We start from the raw sequence: 19,724 nt of genomic DNA on the forward strand, positions 1-19,724 counted from the left end.
ACGCAGTGCAGGACACACAGAGGAAAACGAAGCACAAAGGTGCCCACCATCAGGTTGTTAGAGAAGGTGTGTGCTAGGGTGGACTTGAGCATAAAGAGAGGAATTTTAGGGGGAACTCTAAATGCCCCCAATTTAGGATAGCTGTGGACATAAGGTTTATGAGTATGGGATGTGTTGATTGAAAAGTATACTATAGGACAATATAATAGTAAGTGTATACATGTATGTGTATATACATATAATAGCAAGAATTTATAATAGTAAGGGTTACAAGTATGGGATGTGTTGATTGAAAAGTATACTATAGGACAATATAATAGTAAGTATATATATATATGTGTATATACATATAATAGCAAGGATTTATAATAGTAAGGGTTATGAGTATGTGATGTGTTGACTGAAAAGTACACTATAGGACATTATTTATAACAGTAAGGATATATACATGAGTTGGGTGGGGAGAGAGAGAGGGAGAGATTTAGTATGAGGAATTGCCTTATGCGGTTCTGGAGGCTGAGAAGTTCCACAGTCTACCCTCTATAAGCTGGAGACCCAAGAAAGCCAGGTGCAATTCAATCTGAATCCAAAGCCATGAGAACGAGGGCACCTGAAGGGGTAAAGCCCAGCGCGAGGTCAGGAGAAGACGGGATAAGATGTCTCAGCTCAACAGTGATACAGGAAACGATGGGTGAATTCTCCCCATCTCCGCTTTTGGTTCGATTCGGGCCCTCAACTGATTAGACGAGGCCCACCCACGTTAGGGAGGGCAACCTGCTTACTCAGTCTGCTAGCTCAAATGCTAATCATATCGGGAGACACTCTCACAGACACGCACAGAAATCATGTTCAACCTGAACCCCCGAGCCCCTGCCCCAGCCATTCTAGCGGCTGCATAAAACTAGCGTCCCAAATGCAAACGTGTAGACATTACACACACGTGTAGACAATACTTTGCTTTACCAAGAACCTTCCATCTTGTTCCTTAGAAAATTCTATGAAGAACCTAAGAGAGTTGGCTCCATTATACAGATGGATGAACTGGAACAGAGGTTTCACACAGCAGAAGTCAACGCGTAGGTGGACCCAAAGCTCTACCTGTATTATGGATTAATTTATCTTTCCAGGAATCTAAAGTTATTGCCTTGAAATAACTGACGTCTCTTTTAAATCAGATGAACTTGTGTGGATGAACAGTCCTATGTCTATGCATTCCCACCGGAATAGCTGTGACATCTAACAGCGCCTGGTTAGATTTGTAATAAATGACTTTCAGTCACCATTTTTTTAGACGGTCACTCCAATCATAACACTATGAAGGTCATGGGAAGACAGAAAATAAACTAAATCTGGGAGCGGGAAAAAACAGTGTACGTTGGTTAGTTTGAGCCTCATATTTTAGAGAAGATGAAGCATAGCGTGGTGAGCCCAAGACCACAGAGGAAGTTAAAGACCGAGAAAGTTCTAGAAATCTAGGTCCCCTTGGTCCACAGAGTGCGTTGAATGATGGCACTCCCAGAGAGATTCACATCCTGCAACCTGGGAAAGGGAGCTGATTTGGACAAAGGGTCTTTGCAGATGAGATGAAGTGAAGGGTCTGAGATGAGGTCCTCCTGGAGGAGGGTGACACTAAATCCAATGACAGGTCCTTCTAAGAGACAGAAGAGGAGAGATCCAGACACAGAGGAGAAGCCCCGAGAAGACAGAGGCAGAGACGAGAGGGATGCGGCCACAAGCCCAGGGATGCCTGGGGCCTCCAGGAGCTGGAAGAGGCAGGAAGGACCCTCCCCTGGAGCCTCTGGAGGGACCGCGGCCCTGGGACACCTTGACCTCAGGCGTCTGGTCTCCAGGATGGGGGAAGATAGATGCCTGTTGTTTTTAGCCACTCATTTCATGGTGCTTTTGCTGCAGCTGCCCCAGGGGATGAATACAGTCCGTGTTCAGCTGTTTCGTGTTGCGTGGTTCCCAGAGTGAGAACACGGTGCATCTGTCTGGGTGAATTTCTCCTCCCATTTCCCAGGCACCCACTTCCTCATGATCACATCACCAGTGTCCCTGAATAACAGTATCTGAAGGAGGAATCTGCCCCAGTGCCATGCCTAATTGCAGTCCCCAATTGCTGTCTGCCCCATTGGCAGACTGGCCGTGGGCTTCCAGCCCCAGACCTTGGCACTCCTGCAGAAGACGCAGGTTTATTGAAAGGAGCAACTTCAGGCTGACATGTTAATATTCTCCACAATAAGTTGGGCAGTTTGGAAGCATAAATATGAAGTCAAGTTCTTCTAAAGATCTCAGAGAAGGCTTCCCTGGGGGCGCAGCGGTTAAGAATCCACCTGCCAGTGCAGGGGGCATGGGTTCGAGCCCTGGTCCGGGAAGATCCCACATGCCACAGAGCCACTAAGCCCATGCGCCACAACTACTGAGACTGCGTTCTAGACCCCACGAGCCACAACTACTGAGCCCCCGCACCACAACTACTGAGCCTGTGTGCCACAACTACTGAGCCTGTGAGCCACAACTACTGAGCCAGAGCACCACAACTGCTGAAGCCCGCGCGCCTAGAGCCCGTGCTCTGCAACAAGAGAAGCCACCGCAATGAGAAGCCCATGCACTGTAATGAAGACCCAACGCAGCCAAAAATAAATAAATAAATAATTTAAAAACAAAACCAAAATTTCATTAAATATCTCAAAGAAAGGCTACAGACCCTTGACATTTGTCCTAACATGATGTTCTTTTTTTTTTTTTTTTTTCCTGCCACATGGCATGTGGGATCTTAGTTCCCCAGCCAGGGATTGAACCCACGCCCCACTGCAGTGGAAGTGCAGAGTCCTAACCGCTGGACCGCCAGGGAAGTCCCTATGATGTACTTTTCTGACCTTTTCATCAGCCTGCCTGGACGTTTCATTTATTCCCAACATGAGACCAAGACATTCAAAAAACGTCCTGGAGGTCAGCTGTTACAGGGAGCCTGTTGTTTGCCACAGAACTGCCTCTTTCAAATATATTAGAGCAATCAAAAGGTAGCTGCTTAGAAAGGTCAGTGAGTCATTATTGTTTTACAGGATGGAGAAAGCATGAATATCAGGGAATATTCTTTCTTTCAGTGTCAAGGTCTCCAAACCATGAAAAAGTTGGATAAATAAATTAATTGTACCTTTCCAAAGGATGGTACCAAAAATTGGCTACCTTTCAAATATAGAGGCTCGAGTCTTAACATCTATAGCAGCTTTGCTTAATTACAAAATTAAATGAAAATTCTATTTTATTTATTTAATTATTGATTAAAAATAAGCTTTACTTTATTAAATATATATATATAAAAGTCCCAGAGAAATGGATAGCTCTAAAGAGAGGAAATCTTAAAGCCAATGAATCTCAGGGACTTCCCTGGAGGTCCAGTGGTTAAGATTCTGCGCTTCCACTGTAGGGGGCACAGGTTCGATCCCTGGTCCCGGAACTAAGATCCCGCATGCCGCATGCTGCGGCCAAAGAAATAAAATAAAAATAAAAAAGTCAATGATTCTCAGACCTCTTTTCAAAGCAGGTAATTTGGGGGGTAGGGCCTAGGAAGAAGAATTAAATAAATAAGAAAGATGAAAGAGAGATGAATACGTGAACTTGGGAAGGATGTGGATACACCAAACGTGTGCCATGCGACGCTGTGTATTTTTTTTTTTCTTTTTTTTTTTGCAGTACGCAGGCCTCTCACTGCTGTGGCCTCTCCCGTTGCGGAGCACAGGCTCCGGACGCGCAGGCTCAGCGGCCACGGCTCATGGGCCCAGCCGCTCCTCGGCATGTGGGATCTTCCCGGACCGGGGCACGAACCTGCATCCCCTAGCATCGGCAGGCAGACTCTCAACCACTGCGCCACCAGGGAAGCCCGATGCTGTGTATTTGATCATCTTTTCTGCACGTATGGGTATGAGTGTCAACCAGACATCCCACAACGGAACAAGAGGTATTGATACACCCTAGGCGTTCATGGCCTCCCTGGACCCTGCAGTATTTGATGGACCCTCTGGGGAAGTCATACTCCTCAGCTTGACCCTAATGAAATAAGAATCACAGAGATTGAGAGAAAAGGGCAAAAGGGAAAAAAAAGGACAGACACTTACTGGGTTTCCCTGTGTGTCAGGCATCATACGTGTTACCACCTTACCTTGTCTATATGTTATGACCTAACACTTACTCTCCTGATTTTGCAGAGTGAGTCTTAGAAGCTGAATTGCTGGGTCAGAGCTTAGGCATGGTAGCCTGTAACAGATACCACCAAATTTCCATTAAAAACATATGAAGCCAACGGTATCAGACTCCTCATTTCTCCAGCTCCTTGCCAAAAAAGCCCGTTAGTCTCTTTCAATTTTTTTTTTTTTTTTTTGCCAGAGTGGTAAAAATGGTAAATCCTGGCTTAGGTTTAATTCCCTTTCATTATTAAAGAAGGCTGTGTGTCTTTTCACGTATTTATTGACACATTTGTTTATCTGTGTTGCCTCTGTGTTTTTGCCTCGCTATGACTTTTTTTTTTAAGTTTTGGCTTCTATGCGAGGCAGGTGGGATTTTAGTTCCCTGGCCAGGGATCAAACCCGCGGCCTCTGCATTGGAAGCATGGCGTCTCAACCACTTAACTGCCAGGGTAGTCCTTGGCATGACTTTTTATTTTAAGATTTTTTTTTTTGATGTGGACCATTTTTTTTTAACGTCTCTATTGAATTTGTTACAATATTGCTTCTGTTTTATGTTCTGTTTTTTTTTTTGGCCGGGATCTTAGCTCCGCCACCAGGGATCGAACCCGCACCCCCTGGCATTGGACAGCGAAGTCTCAACCACCAGACAGCCAGGGAAGTCCCCCTTGCTAGGACTTTTACAAGGAGTGATGGGGAGTCAGGCAGAGTCCGTTCTGTTTCCCTGGTTCTGAAACTCAGAGACAGAGCAAGGTGTCCTCTTGGTGTATTACCTGTCTTCTGCAGCCACAGGAAGCAGCAAGGGCATCCTCAAGGTGTGTAGGAGAGGAGTGAGCGTCCCAGGTGGCCTCCATCCTCACCCACTGCCTGATACCCGGCTAATTGCAGGATGGGGGCCTGCCTGACATAGCTGTGCACTATCAGCTAGCTCTGCGGACACACGACTCCTTAGTGGGGGCTGATTCAGCCTAGGGGGGTAGATATGCTCCAAGGCAGTTACTGCCACTGCAGGTGAGTTTCCAGAGGTGAGATGTTGGGAGCAGCATGCAGTGGTCAATGGCCCCTTGCTCCCTCTCTATACCCCTCTGTCTGATGTCTGAGCATCCTGCCCTCTCCCTCCGGTCCATGCCCACCCCTGTGTCCCCAGGTCTGCTCAAGGCACGTTTATGAACTTTCAAGGCAACAGGTGCTGCGCTGAGTCCGTGGCATGTGATCAAGGTAACTAGATGTGCTCTTTGCCCTGTAAAGAGAGATCTGACCTCCACCTACACAATTGCATCCTTTCTCTTTCCTCCCTTCCAGAGCTTCCCAGGAAACTGGGATGCTATTTCTGCAAACTGATTCCAACTACGATATAGAAGACAGACATTCGTTCCCCTCCCATCTGAAGAACGACCTCTTCTCATGGCTCGGAGAGACGGGTTTCTTTTTTATTTATTGTTTGAACCTGTGCACCAGGTGCAGAAACGTGACCCTGCTCACCCAGTGGGAAGGGGAACCTTGTCTTTGCAGCAGACAAAGCAGTCCTGTGCTCTTTTCAGACTTAATTATTGTTCCTTCAAAAGGTTGTTTGAGCCTGGCTTCAAAAGAATGGAGATTAGCGTGGTGTCTTTGATCTCTTGTCCCCTTTAAGCCTCAGGTAAATTCGACTTCTATATTTACTTAATTGTTCCTGTCAGCCTCGACTGGCCGGCGTCAGATTTCCTAAACAATTATTATGAGGAGGCATTGGGCTGGCTAATTCAAGACGTTCATCTGCACTCTTTAACTCCTTTACAATTTAAAAATTCTATCCTGTATTTCAACTGGCTGAGATCTCCCTAAAATGTAATGATAGCTGCAGAAACACCATCTAAGACAGGGTGGTGATAAATGTTCTGTACTCTTATTAATGGTACTACAAGTCCCGACATTATTTCTACCTGATAGGAAAATTGGTTAATCAAGAGATGAAAAAATATTCCATAAAAGAAATTTATGGTTACCGGGGGGTAAGGGGTAGAGGGATAAACTGGAAGATGGCGATTGACACATATACACTACTATATATAAAACAGATAACTAATAAGGACCTACTGTGTAGCACAGGGAACTCTACTCAATACTCTGTAATGACCCATATGGGGAAAGAATCTGAAAAAGAGTGGATGTATGTGCATGTATAACTGACTCACTTTGCTGTATTCCTGAAAGTAACACAACATTGTAAATCAACTCTACCCCAATAAAAATTTTTTAAAAAATAAAACCTTTCCCTAGAGCCTACATCTAGTCAGAGACAGAAGCAGAATATATCGGAATTGGAGTTCGTTTCTGATTGGTTCACAGAGCAGCCACTCAGCTCTGTATGTAATATATACGCATCCAGGGACTGGAGAAGTGTTTGTTCTCCAGGGACAAGCATGGGTGTCCCGGCGATGGTGGGTAGACGGTGTTTTGTGTGGTGGTTTTATTGTCTTTTGTTTCGTTTTCTCACAAGTTTCAGGCTGCCGTGGATCAACGTGGTGATTTGGTTCCGGGACATTTTTTTTTATCCCCCGAAAGGACAATTCAAGACCAGATCGAGGCAGCATCCCACTGGCCCAGGGAAGGGACTGGAGTCATCTTAGCTCTACCATGGAACGTAGGGGGACTGTCTACAATATACTTTTGAATGTCGGTTTCCTAGACTGTGGACCACGTAAAAATAAAAGAAGCCAGGTGTGGAAATGCTCAATTGAAAGGTCAGGAAAGATCTGAGATGACTGAGAAGCTCAAGGGGTTTGTCGGGATACATGGAGAACGATTCAGCCGCTTACTGGGAAGAACTCAGAGGGTTGTAACCACCTGTGGCCAGCGTGAGGCGGCGGGAACATGTCCCACACATGTGCCAAAAATGGGCCTTTTACTTGTGCGTTGGAAAATTACCGTGAAGATTTAACATTTTAGGTGTTTCTGAACGTCTTTAGCGTCTGAAGTGCAACTCTCTGCAGGAATAATGACATGATTGCTCGTGGCAGTTATTAAAGCTATAGGTGCCACCATGACATTTCAGGCGAAGCTCTTTGTGTGATCAGTGGATGCCTTGTGTACTAAGTGGTTTTGATTCTTTGTGTTTTGTGTGTGTCTCAATTTTATTGAACGGGGGAAAGTTTCTCAGAAACATAGTATACAAACAAAAAATAAGATACTTTTAGAACATGACACGTGTACAGACACTGGAGGACTGTTTAGATTTTAGGCAAATTAAAAGGAGATTATGGAAATATTTCTATGAAAGATGGCTCTGTATAATACCTTTTCGGCAAAATTTTCAAAACCGAAAACTTCAGGTAGATGGCAGGAGGATGGTTCCAAAGAGAATATTGTTTTGGACCAGATCTTATTGTTCTGGTACTGAAAGCATGTTAGTATCTTCTGCAAAGTTGGAACATATAAATTCCAGGTGCAGACCTTAGCGCCACAGCAGCTGAGGTGAGATGATTTGAGACGATTTGTGGACCTTTAGAAGATGCATGAGGTTGGATTCCTTATCGTTTCTTCTTCTGCGACTAGAAACAGAGAAACTTAAATCTGTTGGTTACTGAGTTATACACTTCTCTTTCCAACTGGGCCACTTCTGCCATAGTGAACGCCCACGATGGTATGTGCATACGTTCTTGCGTTTGTCATGAGAAATTGTTATGGGCTCCTCATGCCCCTTCAAAATCCCTAGGTTGAAGGCTTAACCCCAGAACTGCAGAATGAGGTGTTGGGGATATTCCTGATTCCAAATTAGGTAATAAATTGAACATGGCCTCAAGGAGAATAGGATTTACCAAAAGATAACTTTGTTCAAGGGGAGGTTGGCGTTGCTTTTGTGTACGAGGAAGGCGGGAAGAAGCCCCATTGCTGGTCTGAGACGTCTCAACATCAAAAGCTACTGAATGAATTCCGTGAGCAGAAAGCCCTTGTCGTTTGTGTCACATCGTATCTAAGAAGGGCCTACCAAGACGGAACGTCTGGGTGCCCCATTATTCACCCCACAGTTTTCAGAAGAGACCTAAGATTCTCCTGACAGTTCTACGGAGTGTAAATTGCTTATTCCACTCTACCTAGATCTTTGTGGCTTGCTCTCTTGCTGGATATATTGTGTTTTTTAAATACTCTAGAAAGGTCCTTGGACTAATTCATGGACTCCATATGACCCAAACCACATTGCAGTTAAGCACACCTTCCTGTACTGCTTGATATCCAGGGCCCCCAATTCTTTCCCATTTGGACTCAAGGACTTATGTATTTCCTTGAAGAATGGCTACCTCAGGTGTCTGTCTGTTCGGTGGTCACATCCTCTGAAGGACATCGCAAGCTACTGGCACGGCCCATCCTATCTGTCTTGTTTGGTTGCATTCTTAATATTTTCTTATAAAGCCAGCCAATGAGAATAAGGAATCCTTGTTAATACACACGCTATAAAATCAGGGGGTAATGCTTACCATTTGTAACGAGGGTCTTTTTAATTTTTATTAAAAAACATTTTTTTTTACAGTCGGTCTCATTAGTTATCTATTTTATACATAGTAGTGTATATATGTCAATCCCTATCTCCCAATATATCCCACCTCCCTCCCTTCCCCACCTTGGTACCCGTACGTTTGTTCTCTATGTCTGTGTCTCTATTTCTGCTTTGCAAATAAGTTCATCTGTACCATTTTTCTAGATTCCACATATACGTATTAATATACAGTATTTGTTTTTCTCTTTCTGACTTGTAATGAGGGTCTTTTACAACATTTTTTTTTTTATCTCAGTGTTTATGCTTCTCTGGGATTATACATGTTTGTTTATTTATTTCTGGGCTAGTTTTAATTCTCCCTCCTGTGGTTACATGAAACAAAACTTGCTCCACGTTAAGTAGCCCTGCAATCGTTTGTAAGGAGCGACGTGTTTCCTTCTTTTCGTGTTGCACTGAATACTGGCAAAACGGGCTGTGCTTTCTCTTATGCAACAGTCACATGGTCACATTTTCTTTCATCAACGTTTTTATTTCAAAGTGTTTTGCCCCAAGATGAATCCAAAACTAACGTGCGGGCTTCCCTGGTGGCGCAGTGGTTGAGAGTCCGCCTGCCGATGCAGGGGACGCGGGTTCGTGCCCCGGTCCGGGAAGATCCCACATGCCGCGGAGCGGCTGGGCCCGTGAGCCATGGCCGCTGAGCCTGTGCGTCCGGAGCCTGTGCTCCGCAACGGGAGAGGCCACAGCAGTGAGAGGCCCGCGTACCACACACACACACACACACACACACAAAATCCCCAAGAAGAGGATATAGTGTGAACATATTTCAAATTAAATTTAAGAAAAGTAGTGTCTAACAATGGAGAAAGCTTACCAGTGTAATATTTTGATGAACACACTGTTGGAAATGTCGTTCTAATGAATTGATATTATTCACCGACCTGATCAGTATGTAGCGAGCGCTCAGGCAACTTCTTGTACACAAATATTCGTAGAAGTACTATTCACAGTAGAAAAAAACGGGGGGAGGGATACACTGGGGGACTGGGACTGACATATACGCCCCACTATATATAGATAAAACAGACAACTAAAAAGAACCTACTGTATAGCCCAGGGAACTGTACTCAATAATCTGTAATGGCCTATATGGGAAAACAATCTAAAAAAAGAATAGATATATGCATACGTATCACTGATTCACTTTGCTGTACACCTGAAACTAACACAACATTGGAAATCAACTATACTCCAGTAAAAATTAAAAAAACACACATGCCAGAAAGAACAAAGAAAAAAGAAAAAAAAGGTGGAAACAATACAGATGTTCACCAATGGATTAATGGAGAAACAAATTGTGCTGTATCCACACAATGGAATATTGTTCAGCCGTAAAAGGAGTGAAGAACAGATACCTGCTCTAACATGGAAGAATCCCTGAAAACATGATGCTAAGGGAAACGGTCAGACACAAAAGGTCACATATTATATGATGTCACCTATATAAATAGTTCAATCTATAGAAACAGAAGGCAGATGAATGGTTGCCAGGGGCTGGGGGGAAGGTAGGGATAGGGAATGACTCCTAATTGGGATGGGGTGTCCTTTAGGGTCATGAAAATGTTCTGGAATTAGACAGTGGTGATGGTTGCCCAAGATTATAAATGTACATATTGCTGCGGGACTGTTCAATTTTCAAAATAGTGATAGCAATTATTTATTGAGTACTTATGTGACAGGCAATACAGTACTTTTTGTTGTTGATTGACGGCTCTTTTAGTTTTTAAAAAAATTTTATTGGAGTAGAGTTGCTTTACAATGGTGTGTTAGTTTCTGCTGTACAGCAAAGTGTATCAGCTATATGTATACATATATCCCGTTTTTTGGATTTCCTTCCCATGTAGGTCACCACAGAGCACTGAGTAGAGTTCCCCGTGCTCCACAGTAGGTTCTCATTAGTTATCTATTTTATACATAGTAGTGCATATATGTCAAATCCCAATCTCCCAACTCGTCCCATCCCCCCTTTCCCCCTCAGTGACCATAAGTTTGTTCTCTCTCTACATCTGTGACTCTATTTCTGCTTTGCAAATAAGTTCATCTGTACGATTTTTCTAGATTCCACATGTAAGCGATATTACACAATACTTGTTTTTCTCCGTCAGAGTTACTTCACTCTGTATAACAGTCTCTAGGTCCATCCACGTCTCCACAAATGACACTATTTCGTTCCTTTTTATGGCTGAGTAATATTCCATTGTATATGTGTACCACATCTTCTTTATCCCTTCATCTGTCATTGGACATTTAGGTTGTTTCCATGTCCTAGCTATTGTAAACAGTGCTGCAACGAACACAGGGGTGCAGGTATCCTTTTGCTTTTCTAAAACACGTTTTCACAGGTAACCTACCACAGTGCATTCACAATCTGTATAGGGTATTATGGAATTGAGGTACATAGTCCTTAAAATTCCGAATCCTGGGACAGGCATCTCCCAAATAATTACTTCTGGGTGTCTGTGTCCGGAATGAAGGAGGCGGCCAGCTCGTCAATCCTAGGGGAAGGGTAGACAGTAACTAAATGTGCCAGAGACGAAGGATCCGAATGGGCTGCACGTGGCTAAGGTGATGGATACCTGCAAATACAGATGTAGTTGGCTTGGTGCCAAGTGACCTGCCTCTTGCACTTACATTCCTGATTCTAGTCATGAAAATCCTTACTGAAGACACAGGTTACTGAATTCTGTTTTCTAAAGTCAGAGGTGGTATTCATACATGAACTACATATGTTGGAAGACCCCAGAGAGACTTTGTGAAACTGCATATATATTTCAGAGTTTCTGAAAAGAGTTCTGAATAATAACCGTGAATGCCTGGGAGTGCTTCGGTGGGAACAAGTTAGCATGTGTTTGTGCAGGAAGAGGTCAAACTGAGGGACCGTTTCACGCTAAAATCACGAGACCAAAATTGCAGAAAGAGGAGGACACAAGTCACATGTGCAAAGTCAGCTGGAGGTTAGGAAACCGTGCGCCTCTCTGGAGAGATTCGGGCATAGGCAGAGCAGAGGCAGTTGGAGGTCACAGCAAAGGAAAGGTTGGGATGCTGAGTCTGTGTTTCTTTCCTTCAGAGTTGTGTAGCGTCAGCCCCAGACAACTTTAACGGGTGGTTAACGTGATCAACTGATAAAAGAGATTTACTTTAAAAGACCTGCCAATTAGTGATGGCCATTATCTTGTAGTTCCTAGTTTTCCTCTTCCGTTCCCAGTTAAACCTATTTCCTGTAGAAATGGCACACCTTATGTTGGTCCTGTAAGATGGACAGGTGCGTGTTCATAAAATTGCATCCTTGCTGCTTCCGGTGCTGAAGACCGTTTAGTTATTTAGTTTTGATAGGACCGCAGGCTCTTGTGAGCTTAATTAAAGCTCTACTTTCCTCTGGGGAATGTAGATGAGCTTGCTGGGAAACTAAAAATCTCCAGGGAATGAGTTTGGAAAAAAAAATAAAGAGAACAGAGAGGTTGGTTGAAGATGGCGGAGGAGAAGGACGTGCGCTCACTCCCTCTTGCGAGAGCCCCCGAATCACCACTAACTGCTGAACAATCATCAACAGGAAGACACTGGAACTCACCAAAAAGATACCCCACATCCAAAGACAAAGGAGAATCCGCAGTGAGACGGTAGGAGGGGCGCAATCACAATAAAATCAAATCCCATAACTGCCGGGTGGGTGACTCACACACTGGAGAACACTTATACCACAGAAGTCCACCCACTGGAGGGAAGGTTCTGAGCCCCACTAAAAATAGAACTACGATATGACCCAACAATCCCACTACTGGGCATATACCCTGAGAAAACCATAATTCAAAAAGAGTCATGTACCGCAATGTTCATTGCAGCACTATTTACAATAGCCAGGACATGACTATTGTCCTATTGTCCAACCTAAATGCCCGTCGACAGATGAATGGATAAAGGAGATGCGGTACATATATACAATGGAATATTACTCAGCCATAAAAAAGGAATGAAATTGGGTCATTTGTAGAGACCTGGATGGACCTAGAGACTGTCATACAGAGTGAAGTCAGAAAGAAAAACAAATATTGTATATTAAGGCGTATTTGTGGAATCTAGAAATATGGTACAGATGAACCTGTTTGTAAGGCAGAAGTAGAGACACAGACGTAGAGAACAAATGTATGGACACCAAGGGGGGGAAGCACGGCGGGGGGGGGGTGATGGTGAGGGGGTGGGATGAATTGGATGAATTGGGTGATTGGGATTGACGTATATAGACAAATATGTATAAAATAGATAATTAAAAAAATAAAGAGGAAAGACTAGTGAATCTTTTCAGTTATGGGAATCAGAGTTTAAAACAAATGTACACAATAGCAGGGAGAAAACTATGGCCTTCTCCAAAGTTTGGAGAGAATTTAGATTAAACTCCACTTCGGTTAATTCTATGAGTCAGTTAACTCTGACATCTGCTACTTTTCTGCCATTGCAGTATCTATTTCATTCCAGCTCTTCTTCATTTTTCTCCCATGATTTTGCCTCCTACACCTCCTTCTCTTTTTCTCTGGCCATGGAAGAAGCATAAATCACGGAAATATGGGTAAAGAGATGCAAAGTCTAACAACTAATCCAGGACATTTTTAGGACAGGCACTAGAGACCCACAGCTGAAGAAATGTTCTCCTCCTGAAACCAAACTAGATGGCCAAAACAAAACAAAGAAATACACAGACACAGTAAAAATGTACCAAGCATCCTCTCCAGAGTCTCCCCAACACCCGCTAGCTTGGGGACTGGCTGGAAAGGACTCAGTCTGCATGATGTTACGAGTGCAGCTAAGACTTATGAAAGCCGAGGAAACGTAGAAACAGCAAGGAAAAGATCTAGTTTGGTAAAGACTACAGAGGTCAAGTGCAGAGTTTCTTCTCTTTGCTCTCTGACGATAACAGTAATGTGCCCTGGGTTCCTCTCCATTTGCAAACTGCAGGGACGTATTCAAGATGCCGTTGCGGAGCAAAGCTCCCTTGAGTCCTGGAGTCCAATGTTCTTAAAGGGAACCGGTCCCGTAGACACCTATGTACCCCATGACCAGCCATCAGACCCAACCAGGAATCAAAGCACACATGATGAAATGTCATGGTTAGTTTCAGCATGCTGACAACCTGGTTTATCTAACCCCCCTGCCTCGTCTACAGAGAATCACATCTTACCTAGTAACCAAATGCATTGAGTTCTGACAGTCTGACCAAGAGTCATCGCCAGGACTGACATGAGGGGCAAAGAGCAGACTTTCTGTGCGGTGTTGCCTCCCAAGCATTCGTGAAACTAAGAAAACATTTTTCTCCCTTATAGTTCAAATCAGGAATGTTTGAGACAGAGTCACAGCCCTTGCATGCACACTGGAAAAAAAAAAATGCGGCAAGGAAAATTATTATCTGGAAGACCCTCCCTTTTACAAGAGCAGACGAACGTGGCCATCGGCTTTCAAAGAAACACTGAAACACCACTGAGATACACAGCATGGACGTGTCTAAAGTTAGAGCGCATTAAATGGCTCTAGGGAAGGTCCCAAAGTTACCCGACTGAGGGTGTCTAAGGGTTAAGGTCTGAAAGAGAGGATGGTATTTTTTAACCCACTTCTTACAACAGGGGGAAGCATAGAGGTTAAAGCCCTGAGGTCTGCAGTTAGACACAGATTTTTTTTTTTTTTTTTTTTTTACTCTGGGTCTTAATTTCCTTTTCTTTTTTTAAAAAAATTTTATTGAAGTCCAGTTGATTTACAACGTCGTGTTATTTTCTGGTGTAGAGCAAAGTTGATCAGCTACATATCCATATTTATATGCGTATATATTCTTTTTCAGATGCTTTTCCACTTTAGGTTATTACAAAATACTGAAGAGAGTTCGCTGTGCTACGCACTAGACCTTGTTTATTTTATATATAATGGTGTGTATCTGTCAATCCTAAACTCCTAAGTTATCCCTCCCTCCCTGTTCCACCATGAGAGCTGTGTGATTTGGACAAGTTAAAGAACCTTGGCAACACTGTTTCCTCACCTGACCAATAACGATTCGGGGGAATGCTTCCATTGTCATGTTTATGTGGGGATTCCCTTAGATACAGGATGGAGTGCATTCCATCAGCATGTTCTATATGTTGACAAAGACATGACATGTGAAACCTATGAGAGGTGAATGTTGTATGCAGCTTTGGTGGGAGAGAAATTACCTTCAAGGAAGACAAGATGATGAAAGAGAAATGAAAATATGCAGCGTCATTTCTCTAAAAGTTAACATGGACTGTGTCTGACCATAAAGCAAAGACGCGGGAAGATAAACAAAGAAGGGCGTGGAGCCACGAGATGGGATGGCATCCAGGTCGGAAAAGATGACGAGGAAGGTACCTAAGGCAGAAACAGACACAGGTGGAATCCACAGGAAGGACCATTCTCTGATTGGAAGAAGACACTGAATCTTCTCAACACTCAAAATCTGAATCCAATCCAAGTGAACACTTGCTACAATAAAAAACCAAACTCATGGTCTGTGAATTCCCCTCCGTTCCTACCAAACCAGTGCATCGCTTTTACTAAACAGTATGATACAAAGAGCAACCTTCAAAGGTGTTAAGAGGAGACGGAAAAGATCAGGGTGAAGGAACACCAGAAACATTTTCACTCTTTGAGGAAAATCTGGAAATTACTGTGAAATCTTCTGGCTGTGTTTCGAGACAAAGCAGAAGCCTGTGTGTGTGTGTGTGTGTGTGTGTGTGTGTGTGTGTGTGTGTGTGTGTGTGTGTGTGTGTGTGTGTGTGTGTGTGTGTGTGTGTACTGGAAACAGAATTTATAATTGTACTGATTGTTTTCCTTCTAACTACATTTTTTCCTCTTGAATTCTTATCTGTCGGCCAATTCTGTAAACAGAATAGATGGGAATAGATGGCAGACAATTTCCAAAAAACAGTTAATAGAGTTAGACTGTTGAGGGACTCAATATAGAATAAAAGTAAACTCAAAAATATACTTGGGGGACTTCACTGGTGGCACAGTGGTTAAGAATCCGCCTGCCAGTGCAGAGGACATGGGTTCGAGCCCTGCTCCGGGAAGATCCCACATGCCGCAGAGCAACTAAGCCCGTGCGCCCCAACTACTGAGCCTGCGCTCTAGAGCCCGCGGGTCACAACTACTGAGCCCACGTGCCACAACTACTGAAGTCCTCGCGCCTACAGCCCGCTCGCCGCAACTAGAGAAAGCCTGTGCGCAGCAACAAACACCCAACGCAGCCAAATATAAATAAATAAAATTTAAAAATATATATATACATATACACTTGGAAGTTACAGTTACTGGGTAAGTAGAGATTTGGTGCTTTTGGTCCTTTGTTCTGTGTACTGAAAACATGAGTGATCTGCTTTGTGGATGATTTCCTTTCCAAGAGGTGATCACCCAATTTTGAAATCTCAACTGTGAGACACTCCAGTTTCTTTTTTGTTATTATTCACTCTTCAAACACTTACACAAACGTAAGTGTCCAAGGAATTAACTATTTTCGACCTCCAAAGTAGCTACAGAATGCCACTGGAATTCTAGGATATGAAATGCAAACAGGTAAAAATTAAATACAGCGTGTGAAGGGCTAAGCAGGAACCGTGGCCAATTCTGAGGTGAGGCTACTTCTCTAGGCACTGAAGTCATGGCATCCTGCCCACGGAAGAGAAAAAAGCATCATCTCATGGTTCTAACAGGCTTAGGTTTTTCAAGAAAATAACATATGCATCAAGGGAGATACTCAAGGAAAAACACAGGGAAAAAAAAGTAAAGCAAAACGGTTTTGCTGTGTATAGCAAATTGCCCCAAATGTGAAACTCGATGTTGAGATAATCATTTGGAAGCAGCATTTCTGTCAGTGAGTTAAGAAACCCAGAAGAAAAAACCCCAAACAACCAAAAGCAAATGCTTGTTTTTTACCCTGTGAATACCGCAATTGAGATAGATGCTTACCATCTTTTTTCTCTCATGTGTTTTGTGTCTAGACAGGTGTCCTGACAAAACACAGTGAAATCAGACAGACCAGAATAACTAGTGCTTTATGCTATCCATTTTCAAGTTGAGGATGAAAAAAAAAAGTCAAACATTAAAAAAAGAAAAATTCACATCTGCTCTACCTATTCCAGGGAAAATTTCCTTTTTTCAATCATTTTTTTTCAAAATTTTTATTTATTTATTTATTTTTCACAGTAGGTCCTTTGGCAGTGACAGGGGAATGAGGAGGAAAGAATGGATTTGGAAAACCTTTGGGAATTAGTATAGGCAGACGTTCAGATTGATCAGATGTGGAGATAAGGGAGTATGTGACTAGAATAACTCCCAGAATGGGTTCTGGATTTAAATCTGAAAAAAAAAAAAAAAAAAAGACAAGACCAAGGCAAGCAGTCCAGCTAAGCTGGGAAGCTGGGGGGCTGGGAGGGATGAAAAAGACAAAGATGACAAGAAAGCGATGCCAGGAAGCGGCATAGATGCCCAGTCTCCACTGGGGTTGAGGTTGTACTCAATGAGGACCCACCTGGCAGCTTTCAGCAGAGCATCACCCATAAAGCAGCAACGTGGATTCAGTCGATGCTGGTTTGAACCTTTGTTTATTCCGACCCACACTATGGGCACAAACACTGTCCAACAGCTAAGGACCTTGGATGACCCACCCATTCCCTACCCGGGGCAGAGGTGGTAGACCAGAGCGATTTCACACCACGCAAGACTGGGGTGGAGTACACAGGCTCTTGACGGTATAGAAGGAGATCTTTTCTTTTCTTAATTTTTATTTTATTGAAGTACAGTTGATTTACAATGTTGTGTTAGATTCTGAAGTACAGCAAAGTGACTCAGTTATACACACATATATAAATTTTCCTATTCTTTTCCATGATGTCTTATCACAGGATACTGAATATAGTTCCCCGTGCTGTACAGTAGGACCTTGTCGTTTATCCATCCTATATACAGTAGTTTGCATCTGCTAATCCCAACCTCCCAATCCATCCCTCCCCCACCCCACCTCACTTGGCAACCACAAGTCTGTTCTCTATGTCTGTGAGTCTGTTTCTGTTTCATAGATAAGTTCATTTGTGTCATATTTTAGATTCCACATGTAAGTGATATCATATGATGTTTGTCTTTCTCTGTCTTACTTCACTTAGTATGATCATCTTGAGGTCCATCCGTGTGGCTACAAATGGCATTATTTCATTCTTTTTTATGGCTGAGTAATATTCCATTGTATATATGGACCACATCTTCTTTATCCATTCATCTGTCGATGGACACTTAGGTTGCTTGCATGTCTTGGCTACTGTGAACAGTGCTGCTGTGAACACAGGGGTGCATGTATTTTTTCAAATTAGAGTTTTTGCCTTTTCTGGATATATGCCTAGGAGTGGGATTGCTGGATCATCTGGCAACTCTATAGTTTTTTAAGGAACCTCCATACTGTTCTCCATAGTGGCTGCACCAACTTACATCCACACCAACAGTGTAGGAGGGCTCCCTATAAAAACAGATCTTGAAAAAACAAAAAAACAAAAAAACAGATCTTGAATGTAAGAGTCACAGATGATGCAAGACAATTTCTCGGTAGCTTTTGCTGTCTCACTATACTTGAGATATACTTCTGGGCACCCCTCCACTGGCATGGCATAGGTGAAGTATGCCTTTCTGGAATGGAGTAAGCAACTCAGCCCTTCTTAGGAGCTCCAGGAATATTCTGGAAACTATTTGAAATAAGAAGGTTTTGTTTCTCACGTCTCAGCTACCAGAAACATCCTGCCATTGGTGAATGGATCTCCATGTTACCTCTGGGCTTTCGGGGACGGTGAAACAGTTAATCTAAAGCGAATGAAGGGAAAAGATGAAAAAAGAGTGATAAAGACTTAACCATTTTGGTGACTTTAATGAAAACATCTGTCATGCGTGAGACTAATTAGTAATTACGTAAGGAGTTTATTATGTCATGCCAAGGAAACATTACTTTGAGTTTCAGGGCAAATTTGAGTCTCAAGTAAATAATTGTTTAAGTCAGAATTAATCACTCCATAAATTATGTAGCCACAGGAGTATTTTCATGAACTTATGTCCATTAATAAATTTGTCAAGGTCTTCTTTTCTCCAGCATTAAAATGGATATTGTTTAATAACTTATTGAATGTAAACGTAAAATTCACCATGAGTTTAGATGGATTAAAGGGTTTCTTATGCATGGTTTTTAAGGACACAGTGTGTTATTTAAAAGCTATATTAATTTTGTGAAAGGCAGATAAACAAGTTCAAAAATGTAAAAAAGCATAGAATTCCATATGTTTAAATCAGGGGAAGAAATTGTAAAATATTTTGGAATTTCAGTATACGTCACGACATTTGAATATTGTGAGGTTACAGATATAAAGCCTTCATGGAGTAACAATGACACAGGATGACTGTTTGTAAATCGTCCTACGGCAGAAATACTGAAGAATACTACCGATGATACGAAACCACAGTCACGACACTTATGTGAAATCCAAATGATCACTATAATTTCCCTTTGAGCTCTAAGAATGTCAATAATTGGATTTGTGTCCATGTCAGAGGATGCATTACTGATAGCTCTTTAAACAGAACACTGCTTTGTACAAAGTCAAGTTGAACGTAGGTGAAATAAATGTAAGATTCATTCCAAGGAATGACAGGTACTGAGTCACTGGACAGCAAAGGGTATGTATCTTGACGTCTATTCATCGTACACGTGTAGTAGGATGGAAATTGGCTTGGACCACGTGCAGGTGCAAAGAAAATGCCAGTTCTTTATTGCTCCCAAACTGTTCAGTTCTCCTGTATGAGCTCATCACCTGGAAAACATCACGTGTCCTGGAGGTGAACACCACATTGGCTGTGGGTTTCAGGTTTCCTCCCTCCGTGTTCTCTCTCAGGGTGGCTTTTGTGTGAATGTAGGTGGCAAGGAGGAACAGGGGACACCAGTGTCCCCTTGCTTTCTGCTCTGTAGGGACCTAGTCTGAGCTCCT

This window comes from Grampus griseus, assembly GCF_964374135.1.
Source record: "Grampus griseus genome assembly, chromosome: Y".
Taxonomy (NCBI): Eukaryota; Metazoa; Chordata; class Mammalia; order Artiodactyla; family Delphinidae; genus Grampus; species Grampus griseus.